A 17,237-nucleotide genomic window follows, 5' to 3' on the forward strand; every position below is an offset into this window, starting at 1 on the left:
GTTCTTCGCTAAAATTCAAAGAAGAGGAATAAGGGGGGAAGAGTCAAGAGTTAGATGTTTAGAAGGAATATTTTAAAGCCACAGTTTGGACTTTTGCTCTCACATGATAGGTTTTGGCTTAGATTTGCAAAGTTAGCGTTCCAGAAGTTGTTTTATTTCTACTTAGGTATTAATTAAGCTACCACTAGGTGCCATTCTCACAGACAGTGGTTAAGAGGGTCAAAGACTGATGGGCTTTTGATTTTTTAAAAGAAATAGTACTCTCATAAAGGACCTAGACATAAATAATTCCTAGAATTCTCCTTAAGTGTAAAGCATTATACACAATTGGAAGCAGTTTCAAAAAATACCTAGGTATAATTAATTTTATCCAATACTAATTTCGATGTTATCAATTATTGCTTATTCTAGTATTATCTTGCTTCATTTTATCTAAGCCTTAAGAAGAACAGAATTTTCAAATTCACCCTGAACTCTTCTTGAATTTGGTCTTCCAAGGGCCCTAGTCGCAGTTCTGGGACCTTCAGCAGCTTTGTCAACTACCAAAACCTCTTACTTCTTCCGCTGAGGCTTTAACTTAAGCTTTAGGCTGGTGTCTGCTAGTCTTGAGCAAGCTTAGGTGACTTTGCCCAGTGCCCCACGTCCCTGAGTACTCAGAGCTGTTTCCTTCCTCAGCTGAAGAAGAGCTAGAGGGAGAACACGCCTTCTTGACTTCCTCTGTGATGGTTAATTCTGTGTGTCAACCTGGCCCAGTTGTTTGGTCAAACACCAGTCTAGATGTTGCTGTGAAGGTATTTTTAGATATGATTAACATTAAATCAGTAGACTTTGAATAAAGCAGTTTACCTTCCATGATGTAAGTAAGCCTCATCTAATCAGTTGAAGGTCTTAAAATCAAAGACTGAGGTTTCCCAAAGGAGAAGGAATTCTCCTCAAGACTGCAATAGAGAAACTCTGCCTGCCTGCCCTAAAGACTGCAGACTCTCTAGCCTCTAAAATTCCATGAGCCAATCCTTAAAATAAGTCTCTCTTCTCTCTCTGTCTCTCTCTCTCTATCCTATTGGTTTTGTATCTCTGGAGAACCCTGACTAATACAACCTTTCTAATAAGAAAGTTATTTCCAGTGAAATAAGTCAGACAGAGAAAGACAAATACCATATAGTATTACATATTTGGAATCTAAAAAAAATGAACTCGTAGAAACAGAACAGATTGGTGGTTGCCAGAGGTGGGGGATGGAGGGGATGGGTGAAGGGGGTCAAAAGGTACAAACTTCCAGTTATAAGAAATAAGTTCTGGGGGTGCAATGTACAGCATGATGGCTATAGTTAACAATACTATATTGTATATTTGAAAGTTGCTAAGAGAGTAGATCTTAAAATTCTAATCACAGGAAAAAAACATATGACTATATGAGATGATGGATGTTAACTAGACTATTGTAATCGTTTTGCAATGTTTGCATAAATCAAGTCATTAGGTTGTACACCTTAAATTAATGCGATGTTATACATCAGTTACACCTCAGTAAAACTTGGGGAAAAAAGAAAGTTATTCCTCTATCTTTGCTTTTAGCATTTTTTTCTTTGAAACCAGAATTGAGCTTCTGATCTGCATCAGTCACTTGCACTTATTTACAGGCATTTCTTCGTGGGTTCATGGGTTTCCTTAGTAATAGCTCTAACAGGTTTCTATTGTGCACCTTCTTTTTTTTAAAGAACCTTATCATTCATGTATCTTTTCTAGAAAAGAACATTTCAAGATTACATTTAACAGAAAGTAAAGTTAAAACATAAATACTAAGTGATTTCTTCATACTCCTTTGTCGCAATTTTTTCAGATGGAGCTCTTAAAAATATTTTAAGTCTTTGAGGATATCTATCAGATAATGTCCCATTTCTTTTCTATCAGAATCACTTATGTATGTTGGATTGTGGGTAGGGAAGAAGAAATGTATTTAAATGAATTTAAGACACTAAAGACTGCAAGGTTGATAGTAAAAATGATGACAGAATACAAATGCCAGTTTTCAAAGGAGAAGGCAGAGCTGTTAGTAGTGGTAAACTAAGAATCCTATCAGAATTTCTTCTAATAAACTGGTAGCATACAGAACACTTGGCTACCTTAAGTTCCTTTCTCCTCATCTCCCCTGTTGCCTGAAGCCTCAGTGATGTCCCACCAGAAGAGCAACTTTCCAAGACTGCATGAGTGCCTTCTTCACTGGGGCTTGTGTATCTTTGCCTGTTTGTGTGGCAAGTAGGTGCTTCTTTGGGTCTTGGAGATAGAAACACATAGAAATATGATTTAGTCCTTAAAGAATAAAGGAACCCACCCAGTTCCCAAGGGAGAGGATAAAGTTCAGAACAATCAGCAACATTTTTTTTTGAGTACCCATCACATGCAAAGCACCTCACTCAGGCTCTTGGGAGTGGTACAAAAAAAAGTAGAAAACAGATCTCTTATCTTCAAAGAAATTACAGATGGCCTGATTTTCAAAAAAGCAGAAGACATACTTTACTGTTTAAAAACTCCCAGAGGGATTTAAATTCTACATTCTACCCGTGGGAGCATGTTTCCCCACTACTTGGGAATCCTCTCTTTATTGATATGCCCCCAAAGGAGGTGAGGCCAGCTCTGTTTCTCCAATACAAGTGCCCAGCAGCAACTATGGCACCTACGTGCTCTGCAAAGAACTTTTCCAGCACTTGGTGTCTCCAGGGCCACAGGGCTCCCCTTTAGCACTTGGTGGGAAAGTTGACCACTTGAGAGTAGAGAATAAAAGAAACGTGTGTGAAAATATTTGGCGTATGTAAGTGGTGTGTATAGAGGGAATGTGATGTCCAACCTTGTGTTTTTCCTTCCTTCCTGGAACCAGTTTGAACAATTGTTACCCAGTTAGTAGAAGTTACAGGTCTGAACAGAAGCTTCCTGGTCTCTCCAGAGGGTGATTATAGCTGATGGTTGGAAGCTTGGCATTTCTAGAGAGAAAGAGGTGTCAGTAGCCCTTTTGCAACTTTTAGGCAGTGGTAAGATTTCTAGCCCTTTGTCTTTAAGCATTATGTTGAGCAGACTTCAACGTTTTCTTTCAGCATTTTATTCAAGAGAAAGAGAGGAGTGAAGGACAATGAGTCCAAAGTTTGTAGCCTGAGCCACTGGAAGGATGGAATTACTTTAACTAAATAAGCAGAGGCAGACTCAGGGAGAAGCAGGTTTGGGGGGAAAGATCAGGAGTTCAGTTTGGGACATGAAAATTGAGACGCCTATTAGACATACAAGTAGAAATGTGGGGCAGGCAGGTGAACATACGCGTGTGGACAGGTCAGGGCTGGAAATGTGCATTTGGATGTCATCTACATGCATGAGACTGAATGAGATTCCCCAGGAGAAATTGTAGTCTAAGACAAAGAGCCAAAACTGAGCCCTGGAGCAGTCCTGCGTTTCAAGCAGAGAGACAGGAGGAACCAGGGAGACCGAGTAGCAGCCATTGAGGAGAGAGGAGAGCCAGGAGAGAGGGGTGTCCTGAAAACCAGAGGCAGAAAATGTTACAAGGAAGAAAAATAAAGTGATCAATTGTCGAGGACACTGCTGATGGGTCAAGTAAGGATAAAGAAGATGTGCCTTAGATTTTACAACGTGGGAAACATTAATAGCCCTAACAAGGGCAACTTATGTGAAGAGGTCGGGGTAGAGGCCTGACTGAGTGGGCTCAGAAGAGAAGGGGAGAGGAATTGCAGACAAGGGGGGTAGATGATTATTTTGAGGAGTTTTTCTGTGGCAGGAACAGAAATAGAGCAGTAAGCTAGATGGGGGAATGAGGTCAGGAGTGGTTGTTTGTTTGTTTTTTAAGTGGAAGAAATAGTACTATATTTGTATACTAGTGGAAATGTCTAGTAGAGAGAAAAAAAATATGGATGCATTATAGAGGGGAGAATTGCTAAAGCAATTCTCAGAACGCTGAACACATTCTAACCTTGTGCCAGGGGTTTGTTCCCACTCTGTGCACAATAAGCGCCAGCAATTCTGGTTAAGGAAATAGTTTCTGTAGGGACAGAGTGGAAAGACTTGTGGCGCTCACTTGAAAGCCACAATCGCTGCATCCTGGAGCCCAAGGACAGGATGGGATGAAAATGCTGACCTCGATGTCTCAGCTTTGACCAGACGATACATTTTTTTCTGGGCATCCCCACAAATACCACCCAAGCATCCTTTCTGTGCAATGTAGGTTATAATAAAACCTTCCTAAAACAGATTTGACTATTTGTGATCAGTTGGAGGGACAAAATCAAAGTTTCCCCTTTTACCTTAGAGATAATTGTTCCCATAGAAAATTTAGGCTGTCTACAGAATTATACAGGAAATTTTACTTAGTTTTTTAAAAGGTTTCAGGCATTATCTTCAATGTCTATGCAAATAATAAATTTCAGTTTAGGAATTGATTTGTGGTAAGCCCATGGTTTCTTAAATCAATTCATTTTTTCCTCCATTTCACCGATTCTCTATTAGGCAATGCTTTCTTAGCCTACTTTGAATACACTAGAGTATTAGAAAATAATAAAACTACTGTTTATGTAAAAATATTTTGTTAGCCTGATTTTTAAATAACTGAGAAGAATTTCTCCCCACAGGTATGGTTTAGAGAAGTTTTAAATAATTGATACCTTCCTAAGCTTTCCTTAAAAAAAAAGAAAACCAGTTCAATCAGGACTTTTCAGTATTTTCCACCAGTTACCCCTCCTAGCAGAGGAGAACAGATCATACTCTGGAGAGTACGGGGGTATGGCCAAAGTAGCCAATAAAATCATTAAGTTTCTTTGAAGTCTCTTTTTGAAATATTAAAATCAAATATTTCATTTTATACTATAATAACACCATATTTTAAAATATATTAAAATGTTTTAAATTATCATTCAGGGAAAAAGAAATGTTCCGCTTGTATCATTGGTTCAATGAAGAGGCTGCTTTTCTTGGATTCTGTCCATGTCAGAAAACTGGGCTGCACCGAAGGCAGCTGATGCCAATATCAGATTCATCATCTCGACAATGTCTCTTCTCTATTTTGGAGTCCCAGTGTCTCTAGAACCCACACCCACAAAAAAACGGCAAACAGTTTTTCACTGCTTTATGGGCTATAAAAGGGTAAATGCTGAAAAAATATTTGTAGGATGCTGCTGGAGAGAGAGTGATGGTGCAATATTTTCAGGTTCCTGTGATAAACAATTCTGAGAGTTGCAACATCCTGCTCACAGGCCAAGTAACCAGTGTCATATGATCTGCTCTCTGACCCAGTCAGCCTTTTTTTTACTATTTCCACAGAATTCTTGTCAAAACACTTTTATGTTGAAGAAAGACGAGTAATGATGTTTTCTATTTCACTAAAGCCAAAACTTTCACTATGCTTAAATGAACCGAGGATGTCAGTGATATAGTCCTTATGATTTCCATCTAACTCTCAATCTTTATTATTATAGCAATTTTATTGATGTTCACAAAAAAAAACATTAACAGTTTTGCTTTGCAGTTGTTATCTGAAATTATTTAGACTTCAAACAAATAAGCCAAAAGCTATTAAATAAGAAAATTGAGTGAGACTTTCTTTATCACCACGATGAACAAGTTAGTCAAATTATCTAGGTTTTTGTCTTTGGTCATCACCTCTCTTTTCTTGCCTAATGAAAAGCAAGTCGACCTTGAGTTTGAAACCTTACTCCAGTGTACTTCCCCCATCCCATATTATTTTGAACCGAATCCTAAATATCATATGATTTTATCCAGAAATATTTCAATATACCAAAACATTTGCGGGCAGTTATATCAGGAAATGGAGCTGATTTGCAGGAGCCAATGGTTTTGTGTATAATCCAAGTAGTAACAGTGATTTACGAGGTGAGAAACTTATAAGGTAGATAAATATCTATTGTACAATAGATATCTCAGCCTTCTTGGACTCACTGAGAAGTCACATGTTCAAGTTTGTCTACTCTGGTCAAAGTATAAACCATGTGGGCCACAGATACCCACAAAATTTGTTCTTGCCTCGTGTAGCGTCTTGCATTCACTTAAGGAGACTCCAGAGCTAATATCAATGGGTTCCCCGATTACACCAAAAAACGCCAGAGTTTTCAATCGCTCTCTACACATAAAAAATTTTCTACTCTACAGTATGCATTCAAGAAAAACACAAGTTTGACTGACATGGAAAAGCAGAATTTTGCTGATTTTACTTGTACATGTGTCACAAAACCCTTTTAAGGGGCAAACATTTTAAACAGTTTTTCTCCAAATCCTGGAATAAAATTGACACTCTCTGAAAATGTACCATAGTTATCCTAGAGCTTTGAGAACTGCAGTTAGAATCCTGCAAGAACAAATATGCCCCGGCTTGAGAAGAGAACGAATCTGAAACCTTTGTGGTATGTGTGAAAGCTGGCTAGAGAAGGAAAGATGAAAAATGCTGTAGGGCATGATGTGTGTTAAGACTTCAAGTTGATCCCTCTCCGTGTTAGCAGATACAGTATCGATAATATCTGCGGACGCATCAAGAGCCAAGGAAAACCACTCGAAATCATTTGCCTTCTTGTTTAATTGATTATTGATGTTGCTCCCAATGTCCTCAACTCTTGGAGCAACGCTTCACACCAAATGGCTAATAGTTTTAAGCAAGTGTGTGTTTTCTGGACAGATTCCTTCAGCTGCTGCAATCCAACATGATCTAGTGAACGTACCAGCAGTAAATGGCTTTCCTCGCTTGGCTAACAAATGAGCCAGTAGGAAACTGGCTTTTGTTGCAGCCTTATTTTCATTTTTTATTTTTGTGAAGAAATTTTTCGGTGATGAGATATTCCATTTAAGATTTTCCACTTTTTCTGACTGTTCCTCTCCTGTGAGGTGGGAATATTGTGATCAGGCTTAGTCTGGTAATGTCAGCACAGCCTTAATGTCATTGTATAATGAACACAATGCTTTGCCATCTAATTTGATCAAAATAACCCACATTCCACTGTGCCTTAGAGGCATGACATTTGAAGTCCACTTTTCTTGTTTTGACATGCTGGGTATGCACTGGCAGTGAAAAAAATAAAATGTCACGGATACAGTGATACATAAGGCACTTGAAACACTGTCAAGTTCTAACTGTGTCAGTGGGATCTGTCAAGTTCTAAGTGTGTCAGTGGGATCTGTCAAGTTCTAAGTGTGTCAGTGTGATTCATAGGCCGCGAGCGGCATTGCGAAGCAGTGATAGCAGCACGTAAGGCCTCTGTCCCAACTTACTCAACTCTGCCATTGTGGCACCGAAGCAACCATAGACAGTACAGAAGTGAATACACGTGTCTGTGTCCCATAAGCGTTATTTATGGACACTGAAATGAGAATTTCATGTAATCTTTCACATGTTGTGAAATCATCTTCTTTTGACTTTTTTCAACTATTGAAGAATACAAAGGCCATTTTTAGCTCCAAGGATGTTGAAAACATTTGCTGAATCCTGCTCTAGAGGATGAGCCAAGGGAAGAGGTTTTTAAGAGAAAGTCTGGAAAATGGCACTGGAACTCTCACTTCTGTGCTGAACTCGGAGGAGGCAGTTTCTGACAATGTCGTGGGGCAAACTTCAGGTATAAGTGGATGGTAAGAAAATGATTACGGGAAATACAAGCAATCCTTTCATGAAATTTCCCTCTGGATGGGGGGAAGGAAATGAGAGGTAGCTGGGGGATGAGGTGATTTAAGAGAAAATTGTTGTTGTTGTTGTTGTTAAAATAGGAGAGATTTGGACATGAGCACTTAACCTTTATTTTCTCTTCCTTTTTTTTTTTTTTTTTTTTTAATTTTTATTTATTTATTTACTTTTGGTTGTGTTGGGTCTTCGTTTCTGTGCGAGGGCTTTCTCTAGTTGCGGCAAGCGGGGGCCACTCTTCATCGCGGTGCGCGGGCCTCTCACTATCGCGGCCTCTCTTGTTGCGGGGCACAGGCTCCAGACGCGCAGGCTCACTAATTGTGGTTCACGGGCCCAGCCACTCCGCGGCATGTGGGATCTTCCCAGACCAGGGCTCTAACCCGTGTCCCCTGCATTGGCAGGCAGATTCTCAACCACTGCGCCACCAGGGAAGCCCTCTCCTCCTTTTTTAATAAGAAAAATAATACCTATCTTGAAGTTTTTTAGAAAGGTCAAATGAGATAAAGCATGTTTTGTACTCAAGATGATGCCTAGCTTATGGTAGATTCTCAATAACTCATATATTAATATTCATATATGTTCATTATTTTTTTTTGGTAAAAAAACCCAACAGAGTCTATGCTTCCCAGATTACTTTGCTATTAGGTTCCTAAACTATCTTATTTAAAATCAAGACTGTACTCCTATTGAGGTGTTTTGAAAATGGTTAAATAAATTGGAAGTTGATCAGTTAGTCAAGATTTTGTAACTTCAGTAATTTTGATTTTGTAACTTCCTCAGCTTTCCTTCTTCTAGACTGAGTTCAGTGAATTTAGTCTATCTTCACATGAGAGCCACTTTGCCCTTCAGATCCTTTTCATCGTCTTTTTCAAGCCATAATACAGTCATACCAACTATTATATAAATGAATCACACAAATCATACACTGATTTGGTATATTAGTAGGTTTATTTTTATTCTTACTAGTTTTTTTGGGGGGGGGGAAATGTAAATTTTTTTAAAATTTAATTTTATTTATTTTTTTATACAGCAGGTCCTTATTAGTCATCAATTTTATACACATCAGTGTATACATGTCAGTCCCAATCGCCCAATTCATCACACCACCCCCCCCACCCCCTGCCGCTTTCCCCCCTTGGTGTCCATACGTTTGTCCTCTACATCTGTGTCTCAATTTCTGCCCTGCAAACCGGTTCATCTGTACCATTTTTCTAGGTTCCACATATATGTGTTAATATACGATATTTGTTTTTGTCTTTCTGACTTACTTCACTCTGTATGACAGTCTCTAGATCCACCCACATCTCTACAAATGACCCAATTTCGTTCCTTTTTATGGCTGAGTAATATTCCATTGCATATAGTTACCACATCTTCTTTATCCATTCGTCTGTCGATGGGCATTTAGGTTGCTTCCATGACCTGGCTATTGTAAGTAGTGCAGCAATGAACATTGGGGTGCGTGTGTCTTTTTGAATTATGGTTTTCTCTGGGTATATGCCCAATAGTGGGATTACTGGGTCATATGGTAGTTCTATTTTTAGTTTTTTAAGGAACCTCCATACTGTTCTCCATAGTGGCTGTATCAATTTACATTCCCACCAACAGTGCAAGAGGGTTCCCTTTTCTCCACACCCTCTCCAGCATTTGTTGTTTGTAGATTTTCTGATGATGCCCATTCTAACAGGAGTGAGGTGATACCTCATTGTAGTTTTGATTTGCATTTCTCTAATAATTAGTGATGTTGAGCAGCTTTTCATGTGCTTCTTGGCCATCTGTATGTCTTCTTTGGAGAAATGTCTATTTAGGTCTTCTGCCCAGTTTTGGATTGGGTTGTTTGTTTTTTTAACATTGAGCTGCATGAGCTGTTTATATATTTTGGAGATTAATCCTTTGTCCGTTGATTCGTTTGCAAATATTTTCTCCCATTCTGAGGGTTGTCTTTTCGTCTTGTTTATGGTTTCCTTTGCTGTGCAAAAGCTTTGAAGTTTCATTAGGTCCCATTTGTTTGTTTTTATTTCCATTGCTCTAGGAAATGGGTCAAAAAAGATCTTGCTGTGATTTATGTCAGAGTGTTCTCCCTATGTTTTCCTCTAAGAGTTTTATAGTGTCCAGTCTTATATTTAGGTCTTGAATCCATTTTGAGTTTATTTTTGTGTATGGTGTTAAGGAGTGTTCTAATTTCATTCTTTTACATGTAGCTGTTCAGTTTCCCCACCACCACTTATTGAAGAGGATGTCTTTTCTCCATTGTATATCCTTGCCTCCTTTGTCATAGATTAATTGACCATAGTTGCGTGGGTTTATCTCTGGGCTTTCTATCTTGTTCCATTGATCTATGTTTCTGTTTTTGTGCCAGTACCATATTGTCTTGATTACTGTAGCTTTGTAGTATAGTCTGAAGTCAGGGAGTCTGATTCCTCCAGCTCCGTTTTTTTCCCTCAAGACTGCTTTGGCTATTCGGGGTCTTTTGTGTCTTCATACAAATTTTAAGATTTTTTTGTTCTAGTTCTGTAAAAAATGCCATTGGTAATTTGATAGGGATTGCATTGAATCTGTAGATTGCTTTGGGTAGTATAGTCATTTTCACCATATTGATTCTTCCAGTCCAAGAACATGGTATATCTCTCCATCTGTTGGTATCATCTTTAGGTTCTTTCATCAGTGTCTTATAGTTTTCTGCATACAGGTCTTTTGTCTCCCTAGGTAGCCTTATTCCTAGGTATTTTATTCTTTTTGTTGCAATGGTAAATGGGAGTGTTTCCTTGATTTCTCTTTCAGATTTTTCATCATTAGTGTATAGGAATGCAAGAGATTTCTGTGCATTAATTTTGTATCCTGCAACTTTACCAAATTCATTGATTAGCTCTAGTAGTTTTCTGGTGGCATCTTTAGGATTCTCTATGTCTAGTATCATGTCATCTGCAAACAGTGACAGTTTTACTTCTTCTTTTCCAATTTGTATTCCTTTTATTTCTTTTTCTTCTCTGATTGCCATGGCTAGGACTTCCAAAACTATGTTGAATGATAGTGGTGAGAGTGGACATCCTTGTCTTGTTCCTGATCTTAGAGGAAATGCTTTCAGTTTTTCACCATTGAGAATGATGTTTGCTGTGGGTTTGTCGTATATGACCTTTATTATGTTGAGGTAGGTTCCCTCTATGCCCACTTTCTGGAGAGTTTTTATCATAAATGGGTGTTGAATTTTGTCAGAAGCTTTTTCTGCATCTATTGAGATGATCATATGGTTTTTATTCTTCAATTTGTTAAGATGGTGTATCACATTGATTGATTTGCGTATATTGAGGAATCCTTGCATCCCTGGGATAAATCCCACTTGATCGTGGTGTATGTTCCTTTTAATGTGTTGTTGGATTCTGTTTGCTCATATTTTGTTGAGGATTGTTGCATCTATATTCATCAGTGATATTGGTCTGTAGTTTTCTTTTTTTGAAGTATCTTTGTCTGGTTTTGGTATCAGGGTGATGGTGGCCTCATAGAATGAGTTTGGGAGTGTTCCTTCCTCCGCAATTTTTTGGAAGAGTTTGAGAAGGATGGGTGTTAGCTCTTCTCTAAATGTTTGATAGAATTCACCTGTGAAGCCATCTGGTCCTGGACTTTTGTTTGCTGGAAGATTTTAAATCACAGTTTCAATTTCATTACTTGTGATTGGTCTGTTCATATTTTCTATTTCTTCCTGGTTCAGTCTTGGAAGGTTATACCTTTCTAAGAATTTGTCCATTTCTTCCAGGTTGTCCATTTTATTGGCATAGAGTTGCTTGTAGTAGTCTCTTAGGATGCTTTGTATTTCTGCGGTGTCTGTTGTACTCCATTTTCATTTCTAATTTTATTGATTTGAGTCCTCTCCCTCTTTTTCTTGACGAGTCTGGCTAATGGTTTATCAATTTTGTTTATCTTCTCAAAGAACCCTTGCTAGTTTTTTTTTAATGTAACTTTTTTTTTTCTTTCTGTAAGTAGTACGTGGAGTTACCATATGACGAAGCAATTCCAATTCCACTCTGGTATTGCTGGGTCCACACAAAAATTTGCATACAAATGTTCACAGCAGCACTATTCATAATTCCCCCAAAATGGATATAACATAACTATTCACCAACTGATGAATGGACAGATAAAATGTGGAATATCCATATAATGGAATTTTGTTCAGCCATAAAAAAAGAATAAAGTGCTGATATGAGCTACAAAGTGGATAAAACTTGAAAACATTTTGCTAAGTGAAAAAATCCCATCACAAAAGACCACATTTTGTATGATTCCATTTATTAAATTTGCAGAATAGATAAATCTATAGAGACAGAAAGTAGATTAGTAATAGCCTAGGGCTTAGAAGAGAAATGGAGAATGACTGCTAATGGGTATGGGGCTTCTTAGTGGGAGGGTACTTTATAGTCTGTTGTCTGATAATCTGATATCTGGAGTCTCTGTGGATATATTTCTGTTGAATATTTTGCTGAAAGGGTCTTTACTCTTCGTGCATCTGTCTATCTTTGGTTGTGTATGGGACTTTGCATATGAAATCTTATTTTTAGAAACAATCTGAAGCCTAGACAGATGTTACATTCCCTCAAAGAAGAATTCTGATTACTTTTTTCAGGCACCTGGGAGTGCCAGCAATCAAGTATCACTTTAATCCAATTCCAAGCTAGAGATTTTCTGGGCTACTCAAATGATGTGAAGCTGAGCTGCAGACGGTGCAAGGACTGGTTCACTTCCATTTCACCTTAATTCCTGGTGTGCAACCAGGTTGTGCGATTTGGGGGAAATTCCCTCAATTTCTTCCTTTATCATGCTATTTAGAATTAACTGTCTAAAGACTAACACGTGATTAGGGACTGAATTGGATTAAAAATAAACATTTATCTTCACTTTCCCCTGAAACTGCCCTAAAATGATAGTGATGGAATAACACGGTAAAAACCCACAAGGACTAAGAGAAAAGAGAGAACAGGGGATGAGAGCTGCCTATAAATTTTTGGAAGACAGGACAGCTGATGGAGGAGTGATACCTAATCCAGATAGCAGGGTAAAGGAAGCAGAGACCAATGTGGGCCAGTTCACCACAGAATTCCACAGAAAATGTGCTGTTCCCATTATCAGTCGACAGGGGGAGGCAACCACAACTTGCATTGACGTGTTATGGTCTGTAATACACAATTACTGTATCACATCAAGGATATTTGAACGTGCCCATGTATTTTCAGTCTGGTCAGGTGGGCCCTAGATCTAATACAACTGGACAATGTTCGAATATGCTATATTGGTGATATTATGGTTATCTCAAAATCTGAGGATCAAGCTAAAAGAGACCTTACTGAGGTCATAAATCATATAACTAATTGGGGATAATTGATTAACTCCAAAAAAATCCAGGGCTGTACACAGACTATGAAATTTGGGGGGACTGCATACTGTAGACAATGAGCAATAAATTATTGCTTCCCACCTCTCAGGCTATAGGGACTCAACACCTAGTGGGCCTGTTTGGCTTTTGGAAAAATTGTATCCCTCACTTAGGGATACCATTAGTTTCAGTTCATAAGATTACCCAGAAAAGGGCTATATTTGACTGAGGAGCTGAATAGCAGCAAGGCTTCTTAAAACCGCAGAGGGCTGTAGCCCAAATTATCCCATTAGGACCTTATGATCCTAATGATGAAATAAAATTAGAAGTGTTGGCTGCCTGCACTCATGCCAACTGGAGTCTCTGGCCAAAGGCAATATCTATTGCTCAGTGGTGAACTGGACTTTTGAACTAGAAAAGTACCAAATGCTACTCTCTAGTATATTCCTTTTGAAGACAGTTACAGGCTTGTTATTGAGCATTTATGGAACAGCTCCAATAACGGAAGGATATAAGATTATATTAAGACCTGAAATACCAGCATGTCATGGGTGATATTAGAAAAGCATTCCAACAAGAAGGACAATGCCCAAACAAGTTCCATCCTAAAATGGATTTGGTACACAATGGGAGCATGTTCCTGGGAGTTTCCATGGGAGGAACTCACTGTAGTCACAAGCAAGTAGCCTCTTTTCCCCTAGGACTGACTATAGAGCCTCCTGAAGAGGATTGGCCATCTGTTATTTGGCCCCTACTGAGCCTCAAACTCTTAATAAAAATTGCCCTATTTGCCAACAGGAAAGGCAGAATTTTCGGTTCCTCTGGGGAAGTATTCCCAGGGGAAAAGGTCCATCATATAGCTGGCAAATAGATTACATTGTCCCTTTACCTATTGTTTGGCAACTTAAATATTGGCCTTCAGGGTTTGGTTTCACATACCAATGGCTAAAGTCAGTGCTGCAAATTCTGTCAAAGGACTGCAACAACCACACACACACACACATATATCACCTTCCTGTTTGGCTCTCCTAGTTACATTTCATCAGATCAGATCAAGACACTTCACTGCCTATATATAGAGTGAAACGGTAGGCAAAGAAACATATTCAGTAGGCTTAGCATATTACTTGTCACTCTCAAAGTAATGGGTTAATAGAAAATGGGGATAAACAAAACATATGCTTTTTAAACTGAGGGAAAACAAGTGATTGAAGGGCCGTTCCACAAAATTATAGGACTATGTCTTATAACTTGACCTGAGGAGGATTAAAGGTAGAATTACATTAGATAATTGGGTAAAACTAATATTGTAGAAGCTAATAAAATGTATGATAATACTGATATTGACAATCAAATGTGAATGTTGGGAGACTGAACTAAACCCCTTTAGGATATTATCCCTGTGGAGAAGAACCGGCGTGAAGAAAATTTTGACCTGAGCAATGGTAGGTCGACTACAGTCCCTGAATCCCTCAGCAGATACATACCATAAATACAATGGCTGTAGAAGAAGTAGACAAACAAATTGTAAAGTTAGTTCAGAAGTATGACAAAGTTTATGCTGGAATTTTCAGCTATTTGTTTAAATCCATACCACCAGCTGCCCACGGATTATTACAAATGCATGGAATTTTCATGTACATTTTGATCGTCTACTTGATTATATATCATCAAGCAAGTAATGGCTCTCAAACCAACAGTGACCATTTTGTCCTAAAATGGTCTTGACCATGGATGAGGGGGATAGACCGTGCTGTGAGGGTTAATTCCTGCAGACCTGAAATTGGCCCGAACTGTTTTACTAAAATAAGAAATGTACCCACCTGACACTGACCTCTGGTCCAGGCATAACGTCTACTGATTATTAGTGCTGTTTTGTAACCATGGGTGGGAGGAGTTTCAGGGCAAGCTGTTGACATTGTTTATTGATAACAGTGAAATTGACTTGCACCTGGTCTGAGACACCCAGAGGGTTCTGTCATTGGAACTGGTTACATAGCAAGTATATGCCCACGTGACCAACAGGGGATGAGAAACCCTGGTTGAGACTCTGTCTTGGGCTCCTTGGTTCTGAGATGGTCCATGCTCATACTGGTGGTTCCAGATCTGAGAAAGTGTGTCTAGACAGCCCTTACAGAGGGCTAACAAATGCAGGGCTTGGCTGCCTTGGACTCTTTGCTGTGAGATGGCCTTTGGCTGTGATGCATATCCTTACTTTAATACTATTGCTATATTGTGTCCTTTTCCTGCAATAAACTATAGATTTATAAGCACTGTCATTTTAAGTCCTATGAGACTTTAGCAGTCAAACCTCGTTTAACTGTTACTGTTAGTGCACTGTGATGGGAATCTAAGTGTTTTTCATATTCTTCTAATTTCTCAAAAAAAAAAAGATCCTCTACATCCAAAAAGTTGACCAAAAAAAAATCTGAGGTAGTGTATTTTTACATTCTTCTGAACTATTGGGTGGTATTCCTATGTAGTTGCAAGTTAACACACTAGAGTGGTCAGATCCATGAACTTTATTTTTATTTTTGTTTATTTATTTATTTTTAATTAATTTATTAATTTATTTGTGGCTGCATTGGGTCTTCGTTGCTGCACACGGGCTTTCTCCAGTTGCGGCGAGCGGGGGACACTCTTCGTTGCGGTGAGCAGGTTTCTCATTGTAGTGGCTTCCCTTGTTGCGGAGCATGGGCTCTAGGCGCAGGGGCTTCAGCAGTTGTGGCAAACAGGCTCAGTAATTGTGGCTCACGGGCTCTAGAGCGCTGGATCAATAGTTGTGGCGCACGGGCTTAGCTGCTCCGTGGCATGTGGGATCTTCCAGGACCCGGGCTCAAACCCATGTCTCCTGCAATGGCAGGTGGATTCTTAACCACTGCGCTAACAGGGAAGTCCTGAACTTTATTTTTAAAAGGCTATTCCTGAAAGGAATACCTTGCTTTTTACTAGGAACTAGACCTGCCCTGGCAATATTAGATATTTTTATTTAAATTTAGTTCATTTTTTATGACAGTAGGTTCGTCCTAATATGCACAGCTGTTTCCTTAGACATCGAGTTACACAAGGCTTGGTGTTCCCTAGGAAGAATGGCAATCTGCAGTTGTTGGCAAGTGATCTGGAAACCATGACTCTAAAGCGGCAAATGGTGGGCCTTCTGCCTGCTACAGATACCGGAGAAACCACCAGGTTGCAGGACTGGTGGATGACGAAGAGAAACCTGATAGCAATTGTGTGGTGGACACCAGGCTGCTTCTGTTTTCCTCCACAACTTTGACAAGAGGGGACACCCACAAGCAGTGCCAAGGATCTAAAAACAGAGACTTTATTAAATCATTCAGTTGAGCTATCTTTGTTGAAGTAATTGTCTTATTTAATAACCATGCAAAAGGCCAATGGAAGAGACACGATGAGATGAGGAAGAGGGAAGAGTCCAGGATGGCTTGGCCAACTGAGTCAGTTGTGATAGTGTTGAGCCTGCGATGCCTTTGCACATCCAGATAATGTCCACAGACAGTTGGGAACAGGACCTGGGGCTCAGGGCCAGGCCTAGACTAGAAGGTCCAGGCTTAGGGCCTCCCCTCCCACGTAGCCTCTGGGAATTACTGGTGGATATGCAGAGGGGAAGACCTGTGCACAGGCGAGATGACCCGGGAGGATCCAGGAGAGAAGAATAGGCCCCAGGGAAGTACCCTGTGGACATCCACCCTTAACAGAGGAAGAAGACAATCCAGTGGAGGAGGTTGAAAGTCAAAAAGAGATGGGAGAAAGCGGTATCTCAGAAACCCAAAAGAGGAGAGACATTCAAAGGAATGGTCGTTAAGGCCTGAATTGTGTCCACTGGAAATGACACTTGGGTCAGGGTTCTCAGCAGTACACTGAAGCAATAAGGTACAAATCAGATAGCAAGAGATTGAAGAGTAAATAAAAGGTGAAAAAGTGGACATATCAGTAGATGTATTCTTTCTGGAAACTGAGCTCTAAAGGACAGTGACATTGCCAGAGGGATAGTTTTTGTTTTGAAGATTATTTTGAACATGACTGTTTGCTGAGGGAAAACACACACACACAGAGGCTGGAGTTATAAGAAAGATGATAACTGATGAAGCCAGTTCCTGAAAGAGGAGAGAAAGATTAGAATCTAAGGACAGTTGTGTGGATTAGACCGGGTCAAAAGGTTCACCTCTTTCTCTGCAGCAG

The sequence above is a fragment of the Eschrichtius robustus genome, chromosome 1 (genome assembly GCF_028021215.1).
Source record: "Eschrichtius robustus isolate mEscRob2 chromosome 1, mEscRob2.pri, whole genome shotgun sequence".
Taxonomy (NCBI): Eukaryota; Metazoa; Chordata; class Mammalia; order Artiodactyla; family Eschrichtiidae; genus Eschrichtius; species Eschrichtius robustus.